Source organism: Pseudorca crassidens, chromosome 7 (assembly GCF_039906515.1).
Source record: "Pseudorca crassidens isolate mPseCra1 chromosome 7, mPseCra1.hap1, whole genome shotgun sequence".
Lineage (NCBI taxonomy): Eukaryota > Metazoa > Chordata > Mammalia > Artiodactyla > Delphinidae > Pseudorca > Pseudorca crassidens.
The window spans coordinates 92,914,307-92,938,270 of record NC_090302.1 but is presented as its reverse complement, the minus strand read 5'-3'; the positions used below and the strand labels follow the sequence as shown (position 1 = coordinate 92,938,270).

The 23,964-nt window shown below is 41.1% G+C and overlaps 1 pseudogene; it reads right to left on the bottom strand.

Moving 5' to 3' along the window:
- Nucleotides 1-4,021: 4,021 nt before the first annotated feature.
- The window catches only part of LOC137228406 (NADH dehydrogenase [ubiquinone] 1 alpha subcomplex subunit 3 pseudogene), a 98,605-nt pseudogene continuing 78,662 nt past the window's right edge, over nt 4,022-23,964 (bottom strand).

Here is a 23,964-nt window from a genome sequence, read left to right as displayed (position 1 = left end):
ATACATACAAAATTAAATTTGATTTTTTCCTGTTAATCTGTCTCATATCAATTTAATTCTTAGACCAACCAGAGGAACCTAAGAAGGGTAGGGGAAAGTTTTCTTCTTCCCTGACAGTGCCCTGAATGCCTTCAATATCTGCTCACCCTGGATATCTGATCAAATTCCTCACCCCTGCACCCTTGATATCTGACAACCCCAGCCTGCCTTCAGCAAGAATCCTCTTAAGTTAGTTTAGCAAGAATCCTCTACCCTGGATGTATCCTCTTAGTGATTTCCTATCCACTGACCCCTCACTCTGATTTTTGGCTATAAACCACCAGCCAACTTTGCTGTATTTGGAGTTGGACCTATATCTTGCCCCTATTGCAATAGTCTTGACACCTTTCAACATAGTGCTGAAGAGAGTCTTCTTTACTGTTTTAACAAGTGTCATAATGATATTTTCTTTAACAGGGCCGTAGTCTTAGGAAGTTTGGATTGGATTTTCTAAGTTTTGAGAGGTTATAAAAAAATCTAACTCATGGTTAGATTTTTCAGTATAAAGTTGAAAGTAACGATTCCTTCTGATGGGGTTCAGAACATCTTGGCACCTGGGCATATTGAATATTTTAAACTGAAGGCATTTGAGAAATGACAGGTTCTTGGAAGGGTTCTCTGACTTCCCACTTCCCCCAAAGCAGGTCATGAGATCCTCTTATAAGAGGTGCCCTCCTTATACCCAGAGTAAAGGAACCTCCTTATCTCCAGGTTGGAGAGACACTGAGAAGATTCTGAGCACACAGGCCTTGCTGTTTCCCCCAGTTTACTACACTGACTTCATACCCTGTCCTATCCTGTTCCTTCATGACCGTGCACTCTTCATCAAACTTAGCATAAAAACGCTCAGTTTTAACTGTTTCTTTAGGTCTTCATTTTCTTATGAAGGCTCCCATGTCATATAAAACTTATATTAAATAAATGTGTATGCTTTTCTCCTGTCCATTTGCCTTTATCAGTTTAATTTTCAGACCTAGCCAGGGACCCTGAGAGGGTCATCCCTCTTCATCCCATACACTTCCTTCCGATAACTGTATGAGGTTTTATCATTGTGAGCTAACTTAAGTGAAGTGAAATGAATGGCAATCTATTGTTCCCAAAACCGAAGGAAAGGCTAAAGGCCCAGGCTGAGAAAGGACAGGGAGACCGAGAAGCCTGAGAGGCCTGGAGCAGGAAGAGATGTGGTGTCTCCTCATGGGGAGCTTGGCCATTTTCAACCCCTACATAGCTCTGCTTGAGGCTCCAATTCCAGCAAGAGTTGGGTTTTTGTCTCCCAGAGCTGCAAATCTCTCTAGTGACTGCACACTAGAATCTCCTGGGAAGATTTAAAAAAACATGCTGATTTCCCAGCTCTACCCCAGAAATTTTGATCAATGATAATTGGCCTGGGCTACAGGGCCTTGGTCTTTTCCAGAGTACCCTGGCACTTTAGGTGTGGCAGGAAGAAGAGCACTCCTTGGGGTAGGGGGCTGAGTCTGCAACCACCTGGAGGTACACTGGGCCAGGTGTGCTGGGGCTTGTTTTTGGCCAGTGTGGGGCAAATATAATTGCAAAATCCTTTCCCACCCCAGAATACTGCTCCACAGAAGCAGAAGAAAAAGAAAACAACATTATTATCAAATAAAGCATTAAACCAGAATTCGATGCACATCACAGGCATTCAATGTAACTCACTAAAAAGATTGAAAAGATAGAAAGAAATCTCACTCTTTGATACAGCCAAGGGCATACAACCCATCACATTAGGTAGCCTTTGCCATTTGGAATAAGGTGACAAGTCTGGTCCACATCCTCCCAGGGCATCTTAAACTCTGTTATACTACTGGTATATAAATCCTGCATCATCATGGTTGTCCTTAAACATGGGCAGTGCATTTGGCCACCAATCAAGATTTGGGATTATTAAGGGCTATAGGGGATCAGAACAGGCCACCCCAAAACATGCCACATGGGCATAAAGATTATTTTGAGCTGAAGACAATTGAGAAACAGCAGATGCCAAACAAAACTCTCCAGCCTCCCCATCTGCCTAAAAGCACGATATAAATCCCCATTTGTAAAAGTGTCCCCTGTACTGTACCAGGAAGAGGAGGGTGGCTCTGAGTCTCTTCTCAGCTCTCAAAATAGCAGGAGAGGAATCTATGTAACAAGGCTACTAAAACAACACTTATCTTCCATGAGTTCTCCCCATATATTTACCTTCCCAAGTTTGCTGCCTTTAAATTTTGAACATCTTTTCCTGAGTCTTGTCACATCTCTAGAGATTTATTGTTTTTTGTTAAGATGTTATATAATCCCAAGTTCTAACCACCCCTTTGAGTTACTCATCCCTGAGTTTTCCCATGTCTATGTGTGTTGCACGCATTAATAAACTCTGAGCTTCTCTACTTAATCTGTCTCTTATTAGTCTAATTTGCAGGGCCCCAGTTGGAGAACCTAGGAGGGAAGAGGGAGAGTTTTTTCCTCCCCTACAGAGCTAATATGTTTCCTCATAGTGGGGTTGGATACCCTTATCAATGCCTTGGGGATCCAGAATACTGAAGAGCAGCAGCAAAGAGAAGGAGGCATTGGCATGCCAGCCAGAAGCTCATGGTGCCATGTTGGGAAAGGAAAAAAATTCCCTCTACTCTTTCTAGGTTCCTCTAGCTGGTCTAAGAACCACACTGACATGAGACAGATTAACAAGAGAAAATAAAATTTAATTACATATTACATACCTACGGGGCCTCCATAAGAATGCGAGTTAGGTAATTGAGGCCTATATGTCATCTGAGGGAAGGAGAAAGGGTAGGGGTTTGGGACTTCAAAGGGGAGAAAGACAATTCACTTGGAAGTGGAAAAACAAATGTTTGGTGAACAGATGTCTGCTATGCCATGCAGAGACAGTGGGACACAGAGAGCACTTTGGTCTCCAGGCCCTGCTGAGTGACCCCTGCCACACCCAGCCAGTATTCTTTGTAGATATCTCTGGTGATGGGGCTCTTGCTGGGTCAGGGCCTTTATCTAAATTCTTTAGGCAGTAAGAGGGAGGTAAAAAGAAAGACTTCCTGAGTCTTCTGTTTCTTAAAAATTATCAGCTTGAGATAATCCTCATGCCAAGGAGACATTCTAAGAGGAAAAATGGGGTTTGTTCAGTCAGTCAGTCAATTAAACTTTTTTTGAGCATCTATGTGCCAGCAGTTAGCTAGACTCTGTGGAATTACTGGGATTAAATAAAACAGCAAAATGAATTCTCCTATTGTCAGGGAGGAGGGAGGCAGGGAGAGAGAGAGAGGGAGGGAAGCTTCTCTGACTTGTCCTCCTCCCCTTTCCTTCTTTCCTCCCTTTGACGCTGCACCCCAGCTGCCTTGGACACCCCCATCCCCCCATCCCCGGTGTCCTGGGAGTGTTTGCATTTTCACCTCCCCTCCCAGACTGCAGGCTCCTCAAGAGTGGGGTCAAGATCCTCAGCACCTTCTCAGGGCCCAGCTCAGGTAGGTGTTCAACAAATGTTTGAGGACTAAAGGCAGAGTCCTCACCCTTAGGGCTTAGTATGCAGACTGTCCAGACATTGTGGGAATGAAGCCAGCCAGGCGGAATCCTGAAGGATGAGTACGACAGTGCTGTGGGCCAGTCCCCCCAACTCTTGTCTCGTTTCTTTGAAATTTCCCTGGCTGGTTTGTCCCCAAGACAAATAGCTGTTTTTCCCTGGGATTATAGTTGTATTTCAAAAAACAGATGGAGCAAACCTTTACTGGTTCAAATCTCTGGATAGAGGCAGGGCACCAATCCCCAAGCAGCTTGGAATGGAATAACTGGGCCTAGGGAAGTGACTTGTCTCATCTAAAAATACACTTGTTTCTGCCTCTCCCATTCCCATAATTAAACACACGTACATGCACATGCACATACGCTTGCTGCCCACATTTTTTTTTTTTTTTCAGTTTTCACATTTTTATTGGGGGATCCAGGGAAGAGGACCCTGCCCTGTCAATGTAGGTGCTCACAGTTTCTTCAGCCACTCTAAGCTTGGGCCCTGTGGATCCTGTGAGTGGCTGGACCCATTGGGTATGTTCCCATGGTCTAGGAGGAGCACTGTGTGGTTGTAAGGTGAGGCCTGGTTGATCATGATGGCATATTTGATGCAGGGGCTGATTGTGGGCAGAATTATAATGAGGCCCCCGATGGTGAAGGACACCACCAGCACCAGCTCCTTGGCCCAGGCATTCTTGAGGAAGGAAGGACTCTTGCAGTTTCCCTGGCTACCCCAATTTAAGTCAGCTGGTTCACAAGGACTCTCTGTTTGACCAAACTTTAGACAGAATCCTCATCCACGGCCTGCTAAAGACAATCTTAGCAAAAAATCCTGCTAAGTCAGTTTAGCCTGATTCACCCACTCTTGATATCTGATCAAACTCCTCATCCCCCACTATTGGTGTCTCATCCTTGATGCCTTCAGCAAGAATCCAGTTAGACAGGTTTAGCTAGAATCCCCCATCCTGGATGTCTCCTCTTAGTGATTTCCCATCCACCAACCTCACAGTCAGCTCATTGGCTGTAAACCCCTAGCCATCTTTGCTGCATTCAGAGTTGGGCCTGATCTCTTGCCCCTATCGCAATAGTCTTGAGAAAGGTCTTCCTTACCATTTGAACAAATATCAGGATAATTTCTTTTAGCTTGTTTGAGAAGGAAAAAGAGAAGTGGCCCAGTTGTTGCTCCTTGGTCTGTTCCTACAGGTGACTGGACTATGGCCAGAGTGACTGGGGAGAGAGCTGTCAGTTTCTGTATTTGGGAAGTGAAGAGTGGACTGCATCCCCAAATTTCTGTCCTTTAGAAGGATGCAGAAAAAGAGGTATGGGCAAAGAGATGCTCAGGAGAGGCAAGGCAGTGACCACCAGGGAGTTGGTAGGAAAGTGTTTACTTCTGCATTCTCAGAACTAAGGGAGAAGTGTGGTGCCTATCCATTAGCCTCTGGTGTTGGAAGGAAGAAGGTGGGGAAACACAAAGCAGGGCTGCAGCCTCAGGGAGATGTCTACATGTGTTCCCATGTCCCTGTAGCTCACAAGTGGACATTGCAAGATCCTTATATCTACCTCAGCTTATTTGCACATTTATATATATATATTTATTTATTTATTTATTTATTTATTTATTTATTTATTTATTTATTTATTTTTGGCTGCTTTGGGTCTTAGTTGCTGTGCATGGGCTTTCTCCAGTTGCAGCGAGCGGGGGCTACTCTTCGTTGTGGTGCACAGACTTCTCATTGTGGTGGCTTCTCTTGTTGTGGAGCATGGTCTCTAGGTGCATGGGCTTCAGTAGTTGTGGCATTCAGGTTCAGTAGTTGTGGCACACAGGCTTAGTTGCTCCACAGCATGTAGGATCTTCCCGGACCAGGGCTGGAACCTGTGTCCCCTGCATTGGCAGGCGGATTCTTAACCACCGTCTCACCAGGGAAGCTCCCTATTTTCACATTTAAGGCTTAATATGTGCTGAAGAGTGCTCCATCTGCTCCCCATTTAATTTTTTTTTAAACAAAATCTTTTGTAAAGGGAAAGGGAAGGAGGATGTAAGAGCTACGTTGATTCATGAACAAACATGGATCAGATAGGACTATGTCACATTACTTATATAGTCCACCATCAGAAACGTTGCATAGTAATGGAAATAAATCAGTTAAGCAAAACCGGTTATATTAGTGCTACTGATGTAAATACCGAGACTTTGTTTTCACCCTCTGCAAAGTACAGAGACAAAAAGTGGTCATGAAGGAAAACTGACCCACTGCACAAGCACATGAGAATGTGAAAGACGCGAGGACCTTTCTCCCCTGCAAAGTTTCTAGTTCCTGTGTTTAACGTGTTGAATCACTTCTACCTTCTGAGAGCTGTTTAGTCACCATTAAAAAAATAAAGATCTTTGGGCTTCCCTGGTGGCGCAGTGGTTGAGAGTCCGCCTGCCGATGCAGGGGACACGGGTTCGTGCCCCAGTCCGGGAAGATCCCACATGCTGCGGAGCAGCTAGGCCCGTGAGCCATGGCCGCTGAGCCTGCGCATCCGGAGCCTGTGCTCCACAACGGAAGAGGCCACAACAGTGAGAGGCCTGCGTACCGCAAAAATAAATAAATAAATAAATAAATAAAGATCTTTGATACAGATTGTTGATACTGTTTCTGCAGGAAAACACAGATTTATGCTTTGAGGTCCTATATGGAGAGAATATTTGGCTTCTATAGCTGAAAAATTTAGAGTTCTAGGGAAAAAAATTTCTAGACATCAAATAAGATTTATAAAAAAAATGAATCAGTGTTAATATAATCCAACATAGTTTATATTATGGTTTATATAAAACCCAGAATAGATAATGTATGACATTTTAAATTAATATTTTATATCGTGGTTTCTTCTTGACCTGAAGACTAGAGACAAGGTCCCAACTGCCAAGAAATTAAGCGGAGTAAGGGAGATGGTGATGTATGGGGGAGGGATAGTGGCTTTTAAAACCGCAGTCTTCACTAGGGAAACAGAACTATAAATACCAGAGCAGTTAACAACTCAATAGAATAAAATACAGTCAAGCATCTAGATTTTTTTCAAGGTGATAGTGAATGTGCAGTTTTTTTGGGAAAAATATCAAAACTATCCATTTTTCTTACAGATATTAGAGCTTGCTGAAAGGTAGCAGAATATGCCACCCCAAAATATGCCTCTTTGGCACAAGGATTATTTTGAGAAACAGCTGAGGCCATAGAAGCTCTGAAAACAGAGTAGAAGTTACCTTTTTGTAAGGGACATTTACATTTATAAAGTAATTATCCATTTGTATGGGTATCACCTATTATGTACAAGGAAGAGGACGATGACTGTAAATTACAAGAGAGTCTAATAAGTGAGGGAGGCACACACTTGAATCTATATAACAACTTTACCCTTGTTTACTTTACTCTTCCTGGAAATAACCCCCACCATCACCATGACTGGCCTCCCTTCCCCAACATCTTTCTTTTGTCTTTAGCTGAAGATGGTATTTAAGGTGGTGGCTTGGGTAATCTGGGGATTTACAGTTTCCCTGGGTATATTCCATGCACCTATGAGGTATACATGTTAATAAACTTCTGTTCTTTTTTCTTGTCAGTCTGTCTTTTATTATTAGGAGGGTCTCAGCCAAGAACTCAGAGGGTAGAGGGAAAATTATTTTCTTCTCTTACACTTCCAAGCATGAATTTAAGTTCCCAAATTTGTTGTTAAATTTGTGAAAAATATTAGCTTTTCCAGGCCCAAGTTTCTGACCTCCAAAATGAAAGAGGAGGGCTAGCAGTTGGAGTATTTGTCCTATGCCTCCATGACCTGTGCGATTTATGGTTTAACGGTCTTTCTAATGAGGATGACTAAGAATTCTTTTATCCCCTGTGTCCATGGAATAAGTGATCCCCTTTGGCTACCAAGAATAAAGGGAAGCATTTCTCTTCTAGTCTTCATGACAGGCGCGTCATGGGAACGGATGTTGAGGGGTTAACGCGTCTCTCCTCAACAGCTGAGGCATTCTGGCTTTAGCTGTAACAAGCAAGATGTGATTTGTCACCTGCTCCCTGACACTAATGCCCACAAGTTGATTGGCTTCAGACAGCTGACTTCCCAAGGGGCTGAAACACATACGTTCACAATGGGGGTTTTGTCTTATTACCTCATCTGCTGGGGCATCATCCATACACCGCCTCCACAGAGGAGACCAGTGGAAGGTGCCTTCGCAGTGCAGGGTGGTTATTCCTCACCTCTTCCCTGGGGAAGGCGTCTGTTTTCCTTTGTTAGGTCTTCAGGGTAGTGATGCCTTTGGTGAGGCTGCCTTCCCTCTTGTCCCAAGACAGCTGTATGTCAGAGGCAGACACATCCCAGGATGTGTGCCGCTTTCCAGGCACTTTCCCAGATGTCAAATCGAAGAACTTCCGTTAACATCTCCTTTGGTACCAAAGCTGCAAGAAGAACCATGCCGAGTAACTGGTCCTCTGTCTTATTTTTCATTATATTCTGTTTTTTTTTTTTTTTAATAATTGTAGTCTAATAGAGATAACATAATCGTAACCACTTTTTTTTTTTTAGTTTTTATTTATTTATTTATTTTATTTTTGGCTGTGTTGGGTCTTCGTTTCTGTGCGAGGGCTTTCTCTAGTTGTGGCAAGCAGGGGCCACTCTTGATTGCGGTGCATGGGCCTCTCACTATCGTGGCCTCTCTTGTTGTGGAGCACAGGCTCCAGACGTGCAGGCTCAGTAGTTGTGGCTCACGGGCCTAGTTGCTCCGCAGCATGTGGGATCTTCCCAGACCAGGGCTCGAACCCATGTGCCCTGCATTGGCAGGCAGATTCTCAACCACTGAGCCACCAGGGAAGGCCTGTAACCACTTTTAAGTGTGCAGTACAGTGGCATCAAGTGCATTCACACTGTTGTGCAACAATCACCACCCTCCACCTCCAGAACTCTTTTCATCTTCCCAGACTTGAACTCTGTACCCGGTACACAGTAACTCCACATTTATCTGGGTTTTATGTTGGCGAAAATCTTCTTACATTTCTCCAAGTATGTTAGAGACTTTTCATCTTATATGTTGTTCACAAATTATTGTTCCATGCCTGGCCATTTGTTTGTGTATTTCTCTTGTAAATTATTGGTTCTCTTTTTTCTGCATGGTGATTGGTGGATGTTTGTTACAGGAGAGCTCAGTGGCCAATGGAAATTTATGCTGTTGTTTTGGATGGAAGTCATGTCACCCCAGGGATCTTTCTAGTGAGTTTGACTGGGAACTCAGGGGACCACTCACTGACCAGCAGACTTCATTCAGTGTGTGTCGTCAGGGAGCTTTGGGATGAAGAAGGCACTGCTATAAGCAGGAGGTCTCAGACAAGTGGAAGGTGGGATGTCTCATTGGTCTGCTGTCCTGAACTGGACTTTCTTATATCCTTTTAAACCACTGCATAGTTTTCTATAATATTAAGGTGACACAGTTTAATTAAATTCCCCTTCTGATGAACATCTAGGGTGTTTCTGTTTTTCATTATGATAAACAATACTTCTATAATCATCCACTTAACATTCATGATTATTTCTGTAGAAGGGCTTTTTATAAATGTTATTGCTATCATAAAGTATATGTACACTTTAAAATCTGATTGATAGATGCTTACAAATAGTTCTTCGTAAAGTCCTATACCAATTTCCTACCGAAAATGTATAAGAATAAGTTTTCCTTCCCATGCCAGAAACATACAGATTCATTTGCTTACACTAGATATTATTATTTTTTAAAATAAATTTATTTATTTATTTAGTTTTTGTTGCATTGGGTCTTCGTTGCTGAGCACGGGTTCTTTTTCTCTAGTTGTGGCAAGCAGGGGCTGCTCTTTGTTGTGGTGCAAGGGCTTCTCATTGCCGTGGCTTCTCTTGTTGCGGAGCACGGGTTCTAGGCATGTGGGCTTCAGTAGTTGTGTCTTGTGGGCTCTATAGCGCAGGCTCACGGTCTTAGTTGCTCCACAGCATGTGGGATCTTCCTGGACCATGGCTCAAACCTGTGTCCCCTGCATTGGCAGGCAAATTCTTAACCACTTCTCCACCAGTGAAGTCCCTACACTGGATATTATTAATCTTTAATATTTATGCTAATCTAATTAGCTTAAATGATATCTCAGTATTTTAGTTTTCATTTCTCTGATAACTATTACGAGAGAGTGTTTTTGTTAACCATTTGTAGTTTTCTTTATCTAAACAGTCTACTCACATCCTTTATGCATTTTCCCTCCTGCTGGGTTGTTGTAATTTTCTTCTTATGTTAAAAAAATTTTGTGCATTATTTGCTTAACTTTTTTTTGGTGTCTTGCCATATAGAAGTTTAAATTTTAATGCAGCCAAGTCCAACCTATTTATTTTCTTTATGGCTTTTGCATTTCATATCCTCATTAGTAAGTCATTTTCTTAGTCTGTTTGGACTGCTATAACAAAATACCATACATGGCTTACAAACAACAGAAATTTATTTCTCACCTTCTATGAGCTAAAAGTCCAGGACCAAGTCACCATCTGGTACAGTGTCTAGAGAGGAACCACTATCTGGTTCCTAGACAGCTGTCTTCTCACTGTGTCCCCACCTGGCAGGAATGAGGGAGATCTTTGATGCCTCTTTTATAAGGGCACAAATCCCATTCATAATTACCTGTCAAAGGCCCCACCTCCAGACTCCATCACCCTGGGGGTTAGGATTTCAGCATATGAATTTGGGGGAGACATAAACATTCAGTCCCTAACAGTACTTTTGTTACTAAACACAAGATCGTGTGCCCGATGCACAGTGAGGCCAAACAAACTGAAATGTGGGAGTCTGGAGTAAAGAAAGGTTTATTGCCAGGTCAAGCAAGGAAAATGGGTGGTTTGTGCTAAAAATCCTGAACTCTCTGATGGTTTTCAGCGAGAAGTATTTAAAGGTAAATTTAGGGTAAGGGCTGCAGGGTGTGTGACTTTCTTCTGATTGGCTGGTGGTGAGGTAAAAGGGTGGTGCTCCAGGAATCTTGTGCTCAGCTTGAAGTTACCATCTTCTACCTGGGTGGGGACCTTAGCTCCTGCAGAAGAATTCAAAGGTATTATTATATATATTCCTTCAGGAAGAACCAGGACCCAGCCCCAAGGCTGTACTATTGTTTCTTGACTTCTCCCTTATTTCTGCATTCCCTCCCTTCCCTGATTAGCAACTGTTTGAACCTGCCTTTTGGGACTCAGGGAAGGTCATGGAAGCTGAATTAAGCTTATTTTCTGCAAACAAGAAACAGGGAACACAGAAAGGATTTGTACTTGGGAGACCCACAGGGTTCTGTTTGGTTTCACTTTCCCACCTAACAATCGAAAATATTCCCCCTTGGTTTCTTCTAGTACTTTTATAATTTCACTTTTTAACATTTACATCCTTAATCAATACAAAACATTTTAAGGCTATGTGATTTTTTTTTTTTTTTTGCCACACCACGTGGCATATGGGATCTTAGTTCCCTGAGCAGGGATCGAACATGCACCCTCTGCATTGGAAGTGCATTGTCTTAACCACTGGACCACCAGGGAAGTCCCAAGGCTGTGTGATTCTTAAACTGATGTTGGGGAAGAAGAAATTTTCCTCTACCTTTCTAGGTTCTTCTGGCTGGTCTAAGAATTAAATTAACATGAGACAGATTAACAGGGGAAAATCAAACAAAATTGTAATAACCTGTACATGGGAGAGACCCAGGAAAACTAAGTAACTCACCCAAATGGCCAAAACCCTGACCTTAAATACCATCTTCAGCTAAAGAAAAAAGAGATGTTGGGGATAGTAGTTTGGAACTTCAAAGGGGAGAAAGGCAATTCACAGGAAGTTGAAAAAGCAAATGTTTGGTAAATAAATGTTTGCTGGGCCAGGCAGAGGTGAGGGGACACAAAGCAAACTCTGGTCTCTGGGTCCTGCTGAGTTTCCCCCACCACACCTAATCTATATTCTTTGCAGATAATTCTGGACAGCTTTATTCTGTAAATAAGCCCTTTATTTAACTTCTTTAGGCAGCTAAGGGGAAGGGAGAGAAAAGACTTCCTGAATCTCTTGTTTCTTAAAAATAATCAGCCTGTTTTAATCCTCATGCCAAAGAGACACAATTTGGGGTGGCAAATTTCGCTCCCATACACTGGAAAGACATCTCAGATTTTCCTGTATGAACAGACAGTTGTCTCAATACCATTTAAAAAATAATGCATTCTTTCTCTACATTTTTGAACTTTGACTTTGTCATGTGCTAAATTCCCATTGGTCAAGTAGCCTGCAGCAGTGCAAAGCCACACTATTTTCATTTCACAGCCATCAGTATTTTACCTGTGATAGGACAGTGTGCTCTCATCATTCCTCTTCTTCAAAAAATCTTGGCAGATATTATTTATCTTTTAGAAAAATTTTAGAATTCACGTTTCAAGTTCCATTAGGTTTAAGATTGGTTGAATTTACTGAGTAATTTTTTTATAGTTTTTGTTGGGATTATTTTGCATTACATTTCTAACTGGATGTTCCTTGTAAGGTTGTTCTCCTATGTGAAAAACTATTACCAAACCAAACTTACATTTGCTCACCTGCCATGTAATAAAGCCAATCTACTGACACCAGGTTGTGGTGAAGGAAAGTACAGTGTTTATTTGCAGGGCACTAAGCAAGGAGAATGGGTAGCCAATGTTTAAAAGACACAAACTTCCTCATGGCTTTCAGAGATTTTAAAGGCAACATTAGGGGTGAGGGTCATAGGGTGCATGATCAGCTTGTGGACATTCTTCTTTTTGGTTGGTGGTGCAGTAACAAGGTGATATTTCAGGAATCTCAATCCTCAACCTTCTGGTTCCAACCAGTCTGATGTCTGTGTGCTTGTGGTTAGCAGTTTCCAACCTGGGGTGGGGGGTGGGGCGGTCCTAGTTTCTGTAAAAAACTCAAGGATATGCATCAGATTGTTATCTATATCCCTTCAGAAGGAACTAGGAGTCCTGTGACTCTATTGTTCAGGCTTAGTACTTTTCTTGTTTGACTGCTTTTCCTTTGTTTCTGCGTTTTCTCACTTCTGTAATACTTAACTGCTTGAGTCTGATCTTTGGAACTTGGAGAAGGCCTAGGAGACTAAAGCATTTTTTACAAATCAGAAGTCAGGACATGAAGGGACTTGTACCCAGGAGGGCTCCTTAGGGTCTGGCTTGGTTTCAGGGTGAATGGTTATTGTTTGTTGGAACCATATCTGCCCACCTAATGGAACTCTCTTACTACTTCCACTAGATTTTATGTTGATCATTTTGAATTTTGTAAGACAAGCATCATTCCATTATTTAACTTCCTAGTTTTTGTCTCTTTATTACATTGGCTAGGACCTTAATCACTGTGCATCCTTGTTTTATTTGAAAATTCAATATTGTAAATTAATGTAGGCAATTGTATCTTTATAAAATCTTCGAAGTAAAACTTGTAATTTGAACTCTGAAATAGTCACTGCAAACAGCAAAAAAAGAAAGAAAAAGAACACATCACTAATGAAATTACACATTCAAATATAGAACATCATGAAATTTCTACTTGGTAGTTAAAGGCTTCCAACTGTACCCCTCCCCCCCACCATGTGCAACATTCTAAATTCTGAAAAAAAGAATCCAAAGCATCCTCTGGGCAATTTTTTTTTTTTTTGCGGTACACGGGCCTCTCACTGTTGTGGCCTCTCCCGTTGCGGAGCACAGGCTCCGGACACGCATGGCTCCGGCCATGGCTCATGGGCCCAGTCGTTCCGCGGCACGTGGGATCCTCCCAGACTGGGGCACGAACCCGTGTACCCTGCATCGGCAGGCGGACTCTCAACCACTGCGCCACCAGGAAAGCCCTGGGCAAAATATTTTTGTAAAATACAAAAATCAGTCAATATATTGGGATATAGGATATTTATCTTGTATGAAGCTACAAAGCTATACAAAAGCAGTTGAATATTGTGTTTTGCAACTGCACAAAGAATATCAGTCTTAGATGGAACATAGTAGAATATGTTTCTACCTCAGAATAGTAGAGCTGTGTAATCTACCAGATTGCTTACTGTGAAGATGAAACTCAATCCACATCTTGTTCTGAGGACCCTATGAGCAAATCCCTTTTATGAATAGAAATGGCATTGGTAATTCTTGAGTGACAATGTCACTATTTGTAATCACAGATTTTGTTTTTTTTTGGCCACACTGCATGGCATGTGGAACTTCCCTGACCAAGGATCAAACCCATACTCCTCTGCAGTAGAAGCATGGAACCTTAACCACTGGACCACCAGGGAAGTCTGTAATCACAGATTTCTCATTTTAGTCAATAATTTCTCACCTGGCTCCATACCTGAGCCCCCTTCACCTGGAATGTTCTTTTGTTCTTTGCCTTGCTAGCTCCTTTGGTCCTTCAGCTCTTAGCTTACTCATCACATTTCAAGGCAACTCTTCCTGATGCCTAGGCTGGATCACATCTCCCCTGGGGAACCTGCAGCTTTCTCTACTTTACATTCCAGTTTCTGGTGTAAAAGAAAAATCAGAATGGAGTCAGTATTGCTGAGAGAGCTCTCTAAAATGGAGCCAGGAGGCCACTGATGAGGTGGGACTTATGCATGTCTCAGCTTGGATGGAATCTTAACTTTTGACCACTTATTGCCTTAACACAGGCATCCAGATCATCTGCACAGTGTTCCAGAAACCCAAGATACTTATGGGACCCTTACCCTAAATAACTTGTGACAGCCTCTCTCTCTCTTTTTTTAAAAAAAATTTAATTAAATTAATTTTTGGCTGCTTTGGGTTTTTGTTGCTGTGGGCGGGCTTTCTCTAGTTGTGGCAAGCCGGGGTACTCTTCATTGTGGTGCACGGGCTTCTTATTGCGGTGGCTTCTCTTGTTGCAGAGCACGGGCTCTAAGCATGTGGGCTTCAGTAGTTGTGGCTCATGGGCTCTAGAGCACAGGCTCAGTAGTTGTGACTCACAGGCTTAGTTGTTCCGCCGCATGTGGTATCTTCCCAGACCAGGGATCGAACCTGTGTTCCCTGCATTGGCAGGCAGATTCTTATCCACTGCGCCACCAGGGAAGCCCTTTCAGCCTATCTCTTCAAAACAAGTATTTCCCATAATAGCCAAGATATGGAAGCAACCTAAATGTCCCTCAACAGATGAATGGGTAAAGAAGATGTGGTATACATACACAATGGGATACTACTCAGCCATAAAAAAGAATGAAATAATGCCATTTGCAGCAACATGAATAGACCTAGAGATTATCATACTAAATAAAGTAAGTCAGAAAAAGAAACGCAAAAACCATACAATATCACTTATATGCGAAATCTAAAAAAAAAAAAAATGATACAAATGAACTTATTTACAAAACAGAAATAGACTCACAGACGTAGAAAACAAACTTATGGTTAACCAAAGGGGAAAGGTGGGGGAGAGGGATAAATTAGAAATTTGGGATTAGCAGATACAAACTACTATATATAAAATAGGTAAACAAAAAGGTCCTACTGTATAGCACAGGGAACTATATTTAATATCCTGTACTAAACCATAATGCAAAAGAAAAAAATAAAGGAACAAATATTTCTCTTTTGCATCAGAGCCAATTATAAGTCTTGCAAGACAACTGTAATAACCTTGTAGCTTTTGCCTTTATAACCTCCTGTTTCTCTTCCCCAGAACACTCTTGGTTTTACCTGCATCTGTGTCTCCTGAATTGCAATTCCTAAGGCTTCAGACAAAACTCTGTTCTTTTCAGTCATGATACTGATTATTATTTGATGTTGGTCACAACTCTACCTGGCCCTTCTACCAGAATAGGAGCTCCATTGGGCATGGACCACATGTGTCCCCAGCTCCTTAGTCCACACTTATCCAGATTTGTGGAGTGAATGAATGGATAATTTCATTCTTGAGTTTCTTAAGCATTTTTTTAAAACTAATTAATTTATTATTATTTTTTTGGCTGCATTGCTGTGCGTGGGCTTTCTCTAGTTGCAGTGAGCAGGGGCTACTCTTTGTTGTGGTGCACGGGCTTCTCATTGTGGTGGCTTCTCTTGTTGAGGAGAATGGGCCTTAGGCACATGGGCTTAGTAGTTGCAGCACATGGGCTAAGTAGTTGTGGCACGTGGGCTCAGTAGTTGCAGAGCGCGGGGTCAGTAGTTGCAGCGTGTGGGCTCTAGGGCATCCGGCCTTCAATAACTGTGGCATGCAGGCTCAGTAGTTGTGGCTCGTGGGCTCTAGAGTGCAGGCTCAGTAGTTGTGGCACATGGACTTAGTTGCTCCACGGCATGTGGGATCTTCCCGGAACATGAATCAAACCCGTGTCTCCTGCATTGGCAGTTGGATTCTTAACCACTGTACCACCAGGGAAGTCCCAGAATTTTTGTTTTGACAGAATCCTGTTCTACTTTTTTATTAATATGTAATATGTCAATTACCTTATTTACTTTTTATAGTAAATGCATTTTCTTTCCTACATCTAAGGTGCTTATAACTTTGTCAATAAAGTCAGGCCTCGAAAACATAAAATAATGGAGACTCACATCCCCTGGTCGTGGAGTACAGCATCACCAAACATCACAACAAATATACTTTCTCAAGTCTCATTGGTAGTTTTTAAAAAATAATCAATAACTAAAGTCCAGAAAACTTAAAAAAAATTCTCTTCAAATTTAATAATTAATATTTTGTTTTTATAAAATTATGGTAGTGTCTTTATTTGTCATATCTTAAAAAGTTTTTCTTCAAAAGGAAGAAAATATGAATATATTTTTAAGTGTTAAAAGAAAGATATTGAAAGTTGAGCAACGTAATCAGATATTAAAGGTTATTCTAAAGTTATAATAAATTAGGGACTTCCCTGGTAGTCCAGTGGGTAAGTCTCCGCACTGCCAGTGCAGGAGGACTGGGTTCTATCCCTATCGGGAAACTAGATTCCACATGCATGCCGCAACTAAGAGTTTGCATGCTGCAACTAAGGAAGTCTGCATGCTGCAACTAAGAAGTATGCATGCCACAACTAAAAGATCCCACATGCCACAACTAAAGATCCTGTGTGCCGCAACTAAGACCCAGTGCAGCCTAAATAAATAAATTAAAAAATGTTTTTTAAGTTATATTAATTAAAAGTGTGATTTTTAAAAAAAAATTTATTGGAGTCTAGTTGATTTACAATGTTGTGTTAGTTTGAGGTGTACAGCAAAGTGAATCAGTTATACATATACATATACCCACTCTTTTTTTTAGATTCTTTTCCCATATAGGCATATACAGAGTACTGAGTAGAGTTGCCTGTGCTATACAGTAGTTTCTTATTAGTTATCTATTTATATATAGTAGTGTGTATATGTCAATCACAACCTCCCAGTTTACCCCTCCTCCCCCCACTTATCTCCTGGTAACCGTAAGTTTGTTTTCTACATCTGTGACTCTACTTCTGTTTTATAAATAAGTTCATTTGTACCCTTGTTTTAGATTCCACGTATAAGCGGTATCATATATTTGTCTTTGCCTCTCTGACTTACTTCACTCCGTATGACAATCTCTGTGTCCACCCATGTCACTGCAAATGGCATTATTTTGTTCCTTTTTATGGCTGAGTTATACTGCATTGTATATATGTACCACGTCTTCTTTACCCATTCCTCTGTTGATGGACATTTACGTTGCTTCCATGTCCTGGCTATTGTAAATAGTGCTGCAATGAACATTGGGGTGATGTATCTTTTTGAATTATTGTTTTCTCCAGGTATATGCCTAGAAGTGGGATTGCTGGGTCATATGGTAGTTCTAAAAAGTGTGATATTGTTTCAGTCATAGAGTTCAATGTTTTTTGCTGCATTCTAGCCTTGTGACTCAAGCCGGTCCTTCATATCACATTCTTTCCTTGTTTCATCCTGCTTCTTTTTCATTTCTACCTGTTTCACAACCATTTCCCCCCCTCCCCTTTGCTATTATCTTATCATTGTGTATTTTATCTAGTATTTTATAGTCATTGCTTTTCTTTTTTTCTTGAAGGGACACATCAAATGTTTGCTTCCAAATCATAAATCTTTAAATGTATTCTTTTCCTTTCATCTCAGGAGATCTTCTAAATTTTGACATTGCACATTCTTTTCATAGATTCCAGTTTCAGAAAGCTTGTTTTTAACATACAGTCCACTGTTATTTTTTTTAATTTTACATAAATGGTATTGTAGACATTATATAAATGATTTGCAACTTGTTTTCTCATTCAACATTTTGTTTTCAGACTTTATCCTTGATGATATGTGTAGTCCAGTTCATGTTTTTATTTTGTGTGATGTTCATTGTATGATCAATGCATTACTTTTTATAAAAAAATTATTTTATTGAAGTATAGTTGATTTACAATGTGTTAGTTTCTGGTGTATAGCAAAGTGATTCAGATATCATTCATACACATACACACACACACACACACACACATTCTTTTCAGTCATGGTGTATCACAGGATATTGAATATAGTTCCCTGTACTATACAGTAGGACCTTGTTTATCCATCCTATATATAATAGTTTGCACAGCAAATGCACTACTTTTTAATCCATTGGTAGATATTTAGGCTATTCCCATTTATTTTGCTTCCACGAACATCACCGCGTAAGCTGCTTATATGTTCTGTGTTGAGACAAATGCTTCCCAACCTTCCCACATCACATCACACACCAGACACAGCACTACTGGTGTGGCAGATTGGGGTCAGCACAGGATGGCGCTGCTCCTTCAGGAGGTGCTGATACCAGCAGCCCTAAATGCCCCTGGCCCTGCTCAGCCACCAGGGGACACCTGAGAACACATACAAACTCAACACATCTGCATTCAACTTGGGACACCTGGTCGGGAAGCTCTGTCCTAGAGGACAGACTCAAAAGGGAAATTACTTGGTGTGTGAACAGTCAGCCCCAGGAATTACTGTCAGGTCACTCTTCAAAGTGGCATATTAATTTATACTCTCAAAGCCTCTTTCAATCTCAAGATTGTGTCTTTCCTCAGCTCTTGGAAAAATTTCTCTATTTATTTGATAATTTTCTACTCTACATTTTATGTTCTCTTTCTTTCCTTCTCTCCCACTCTTTCTCTCTCCCTCCCCCTCTTCTTTTCCTCCTCTTCCTCCTCCTTCTTCTCTTCCCCTCTGTTTCTCTTCCTCTCTGTCTCTGTCTCTCTCGATTTCCTACTAGTTAGGCATTGTATCTGGATTAATCCTGGTTTAATCATCTATATCTCTTATTATTTCTGTCCTATTTTCTGTCTCCTCTTTCTCTCTGTAGCTTCTGAAATGTCCCAAATGTTATTGTCCATCCATATTTGTTATTTTATGTTTTGTGAAACAATTTTAATTTCCAGAGGCTTTTGTTGTGGGTATTTTCACATGGCTCATTTTTCATAGTGCCATGCTCTTGTTCTATGGATGCAATGTTTTCTAAAATCTCTCTGAGGATGCTGATCAAAGAGGTTTTATTCTGTTATGTTCTTTGTTTTATACTCTCTTGTTCTCTGAATTCTCTCTGCTTCCTCTGAGATAAGTTTCTGTCTCTGCCTTTCTCTCTCTCTTTAGAATCCTGGTTGCTTTCTTTCCTGCTACAAGTTTTGTCTAATCTCTAGTGAGCCCCTAAAGGCAGACAAAAACTCTGGGACTAGAGCAGGGACTGCTGCCTTGGACTCCTCAGCAGGAGTGGGCAGAGAAGCACCTGAGGCTAAGATAAGGCTCTGCCCCTCTCCCCTCAACAGCTGCATTCCAGCAGGAGGTGGTCTTCACTCTGGGTCTGCACACCAGCTGCCCAAGTCCTTCCCTGACTGGGCACATTCCTCTGGGCTCAGGTAAGTTCCTGGCTGATGTTCCCAGCAGCTCTGTGCACAGACTGCGGAGGGGTAGGGGGATGTTGACCCTCCTGTACACAGATCTTCAGACAGTGCTTGGTTTTCAGCCCCATTCTTCTCTCCTGCCCCTAAGTGTCAAGCCCTGGGCCCATCCCACATTCTACAGGCAGAGCAGTCTGTTCCCCTCCCCACCATCCTCCCCGCAAAATGCATCTCCTAGTCTAGCTGTGGTTTCCTCTGGGCTGTGGTTTCCTTTGCTATTTCCTCCATCAACGCTCTTCCGTCTTCGTTCAGTGTTCCAGAAATGGGCTGTGAGCTCTCCTTTGTGCGCACCCATCCGTCAGCATCATTCATTCTATCAGGGTTTGCTGTCTGGTGTTTATTTACACCTATCCTTTTGCCTTCACTTCTAAACTTACTAGTGCCTAGAAGTGGCCCCCAGCTCACACCAAAGCCAAGCCCCAAGGATGATCAGTGAGCCCAGGTGAAGCCTGAAGGCTCTGAGGCAAATGCTAGCTCCAAATGTACACATTTAGCACATCAAAATGTTTGGGACATTTGAATATTGATGGATAGGTATAAGTTTGAGGCAAGGAGAGAAAGGTTTTAGTTTGATTACCTGGTGAATGGCATGGCCATTTACTAAGATGGAGGAGAGGAGAGAGGCAAGAATAAGGGCACACTCAGGGGTATGCTTCTCAGTATATTATATTTGGGAAGCCTCTAATCATTGCAGGGGTTCAGAATATGTCATTCCAAGATATGCCACTTTGGAATATTGATGATTTTGAATTGAAAGAACTTGAGAAACAGCTGTTGCAAGAAGGACACTCCGAACTTCCTTTTTCTCCCTGAAAGCAGGAGATAAATCTCTCCTGTGAAAAGTCCCCTCCCTGTACTAGAAGGGTAGAAGGCACCCATATCACCAAAGATAGGGAATTTAGGGCTGAGAAACCTGTATAAGCAAACCTGTTACTTCCTAACTAATTTACTACTCCAAACCCAAACTTCTTCATCTTGTCAATTCTTCACACATTTATTGTTTCCTTATCTAAAAGGTATAAAAGCAGTCTGCTTTGGTCACTTCTTTGAGTCCCATATTCTTATGGACTCCCGAACATACAAAATTAAATTTGTTTTTCTCCTGTTAATCTGTCTTATGTCAATTTAATTACTAGACTAGCCACTGGAAGGGAAAAAGGGAAGAGCTTTCCTCCCCTACAATACAAACAATTGTTTGGCAGTTGCTTTAAGTTCCTTCCTGGCTTACCGTGGTTCAGAGCACTTTCAGCTGAGAACCAGAACTCCTCGAACAAGGACAACTTTTACATTTACTACAAGCGGTATTTATCCACCAGCAAAATGTTAAACAGCTTTAGAAATCATTCAAAGAAATGTAGCAACTTAATTGTAAACATTGATTTCATTAATCATGTAATTGAATATTTGTTCAGAGAGAAGTAGGTGAAAGGTTATGATTTTCCTCGGAGTAGGGCATATGGTATAAGGCATGACTATCTGTTTAAAGTGCTTCTTTGGGCAGGTTTGTTTTTTCTGCATTCAATAACCCATCTGAGATTTCTTTGTCTAATCTAGTAATTCTCTGAAGTGCAGGGGAAGACAGAAATTCCTCAGGGTAGGCATCCAATGATTTATGTTTGGTCAAATTCAGGGATTAGCTCAGCATGGTATAAATAATAAGTAATGACAAGCTAAGGCAAGCTTCAGAATTAGTACTTTGTTTGGCAGAAGCAATTTAATAGACTTTAAAGACTGGAATCCAAGCTACAGTGAGTAATTTAACACGAGTTGAGTAAATATATATAGATCAAAGATACAAACTGCTGTCCTCCTGTTTAAAACATGTTTAAAAATCATGTTTTTTTAAAAAAGTTAGTTACCAACACTTAAAAGTTGGACAACTTCTCATAAACATCCAAATTTATAAGACCAGGCAGCATTGAGTATGTGTGAGCACAGGAGAGGCTATCCATTAAATAAGATGTATTCCAGGTTGTCATGGGGCCTGTCACCTCTGTCTGTACACTTGGGGTTGGCCTCACCTGCTTTGGATTCTCTTTTACTCACTTTAACCTGGTTTAGGAAGATTGCAAAGAAAAGGGGATTGACTATTAATGGCTTCTAAGGAAACAGGAAGAAACCAGCAGTATTTAGTCTTGAACTGAAACAGCAACAGAAACTCACTCAGCAAAAGATACTGCACAACATCAAGAAAATGCAATAAGAGCAGACATGGTATGTGATTTCAAACCATGAATAGTACTTGGAATGCAAAATCCCCCATATATACTTTCCTAGGTAACAACATGAGTAGTTCTATTCAGAAATATTGTATAAACTCAGTTCAATAAATAATTTTTCAACATCTATTTTATGCCTTACATTAAGTTGGGCCCTGAGGATGCCAAAATCGGGAAGACCATTTCTGCCTCAAGGAAATCACAAACTAAAGGAGACTAGCATATATAAATGCATAAAAATAAATGGTTTTACAACTTTATAATAAAAAAGAAAAATAACTCAATTAAAAATAGTCAAAGGGCTTACCACATAAAAAATTAACTCAAAGTGGATTGAAGATCTAAACATAAGAGCTGAAACTATAAAACTCTTAGAAGAAAACATAGCAGAACATCTTCATGATTTTGGTTTCTTTGATGTGACGTCACAAGTAGAGCCAACAAAAGAAAAAATAGATTAATTGACTCCGTCAAAATTAAGAATTTTGCCCATCAAAGAACAATATCAACAGAGTACAAAGGCAACCCACAGAATGTGGAAAGATATTTGCAAATCACATATCTGATAAGAGATTAATACCCAGAATATATAAAGAACTCCAATGACTCAATGACAATAAAACAAACAACCCAATTAGGAAATGGAGAAAGAATTTGAATAGACATTTCTCCAGAGAAGTTATATAGGTGACCAATAACACATGACAAGATGTTCAATATCATTATCTATCAGGGAAATGTAATCAAAACCACAATGAGCTATCACTTTACACCTATTAGGATAGCTATAGTAAAAAAACAGATAATAATGTGTTGTCAAGGATGTGGAGAAATTTGAAACCTCATAAACTGCTGGTAGAATTATAAAATGATGCAGCTGCTGTGGAAAACAGTCTTGCAGTTCCTCAAACAGCTAAACATAGAGTTACCATATGATCCAGCACTCCACTTCTAGGTATATACCCGCGAGAAATGAAAATATATGTCTACACAAAAACTTGTACACAAATGTTCGTAGCAGCAGCCAAAGAGTGGAACCAACCCAAATGTCCATCACCTGATGAATGGATAAACAAAATGTGGGCTATTCTTACAATAGAATAGTATTTAGCCATAAAGAGGAATGAAGTTCTGACACATGCTACAACATGGATGAACTTTGGAGACATTATGCTAAGAGAAATAACTCAGTCACAAAAGACCATGTGTTATATGGTTTCACCTATACAAAATGTCTAGAAGAGGCAAATCTATAGAGACAGAGTAGAGATTGGAGGTTGCCTGGGGCTAGGGAGATTGAGGAAAGGGGAGGTTGAAGGGTGATGGCTGAGAAATGTGTGGTTTCTCTTTGAGATAATAAAAGTGTTTTAAAATTGATTGTGGTGATAGATGTACAATTCTGTGAATATAATAAAAGTCAATTCAGTTGTACACTTTAAATGGGTGAATTGTATAGTATGTGAATACTCTCAATAAAGCTGTTATAAAATAAATGAATCAACACATTTGGTTGTGGCAGGTGCCCTAGTAGAAGCTGGTTGCAAGTATTATGTGACAACAAAAGAAGGAGTGTGACCATCCAAACTTAGAGGGCAGGAGAGATTTCATAGAGGAGGTGATTCACCAGACACACCCACAAAAAAGAGAAAGGCTTTTTTGGCAGAAAAGCAAATACAAAGGCCTGGAAACATGACAAAGCCTGGAATGTTCACAAGTATTTAGTATGGCTGAAGAATAGGGGCAATAGGGACAAAGTAGGGGATGAAAATCCAGGTCATGGGGGACTTGGCTAGTGAGGTTAGGGATTTTAGCCTTTATAATATAGGAGATGGGATCTAGAAAGATCCTCTGGCACCAGTATAGAGGATGAATTTGAGAGAATTGGGTATTTACTACTTCCTGCATTGTCCCATTACACTTGGTATGAAATGCAATAAAATGCATTTGTTGGGCTTCTCTGGTGGCGCAGTGGTTGAGAGTCCGCCTGCCGATGCAGGGGACATGGGTTCATGCCCTGGTCCGGGAAGATCCCACATGCTGTGGAGCGGCTGGGCCCGTGAGCCATGGCCGCTGAGCCTGCGCGTCCGGAGCCTGTGCTCCACAACGGGAGAGGCCACAGCAGTGAGAGGCCCACGTACCGCAAAAAAAAAAAAAAAAAAAAAAAAAAGCATTTGTTTTTATAAGTGTTTATATGCCAGTTTGTGACATCAGTTCCATCAGTTTGTGATGTCCTTGAGGAAAGAAACTCAGCACTTTTTAAATCTTGGCATTCCCTGGGTCCAGCCTGA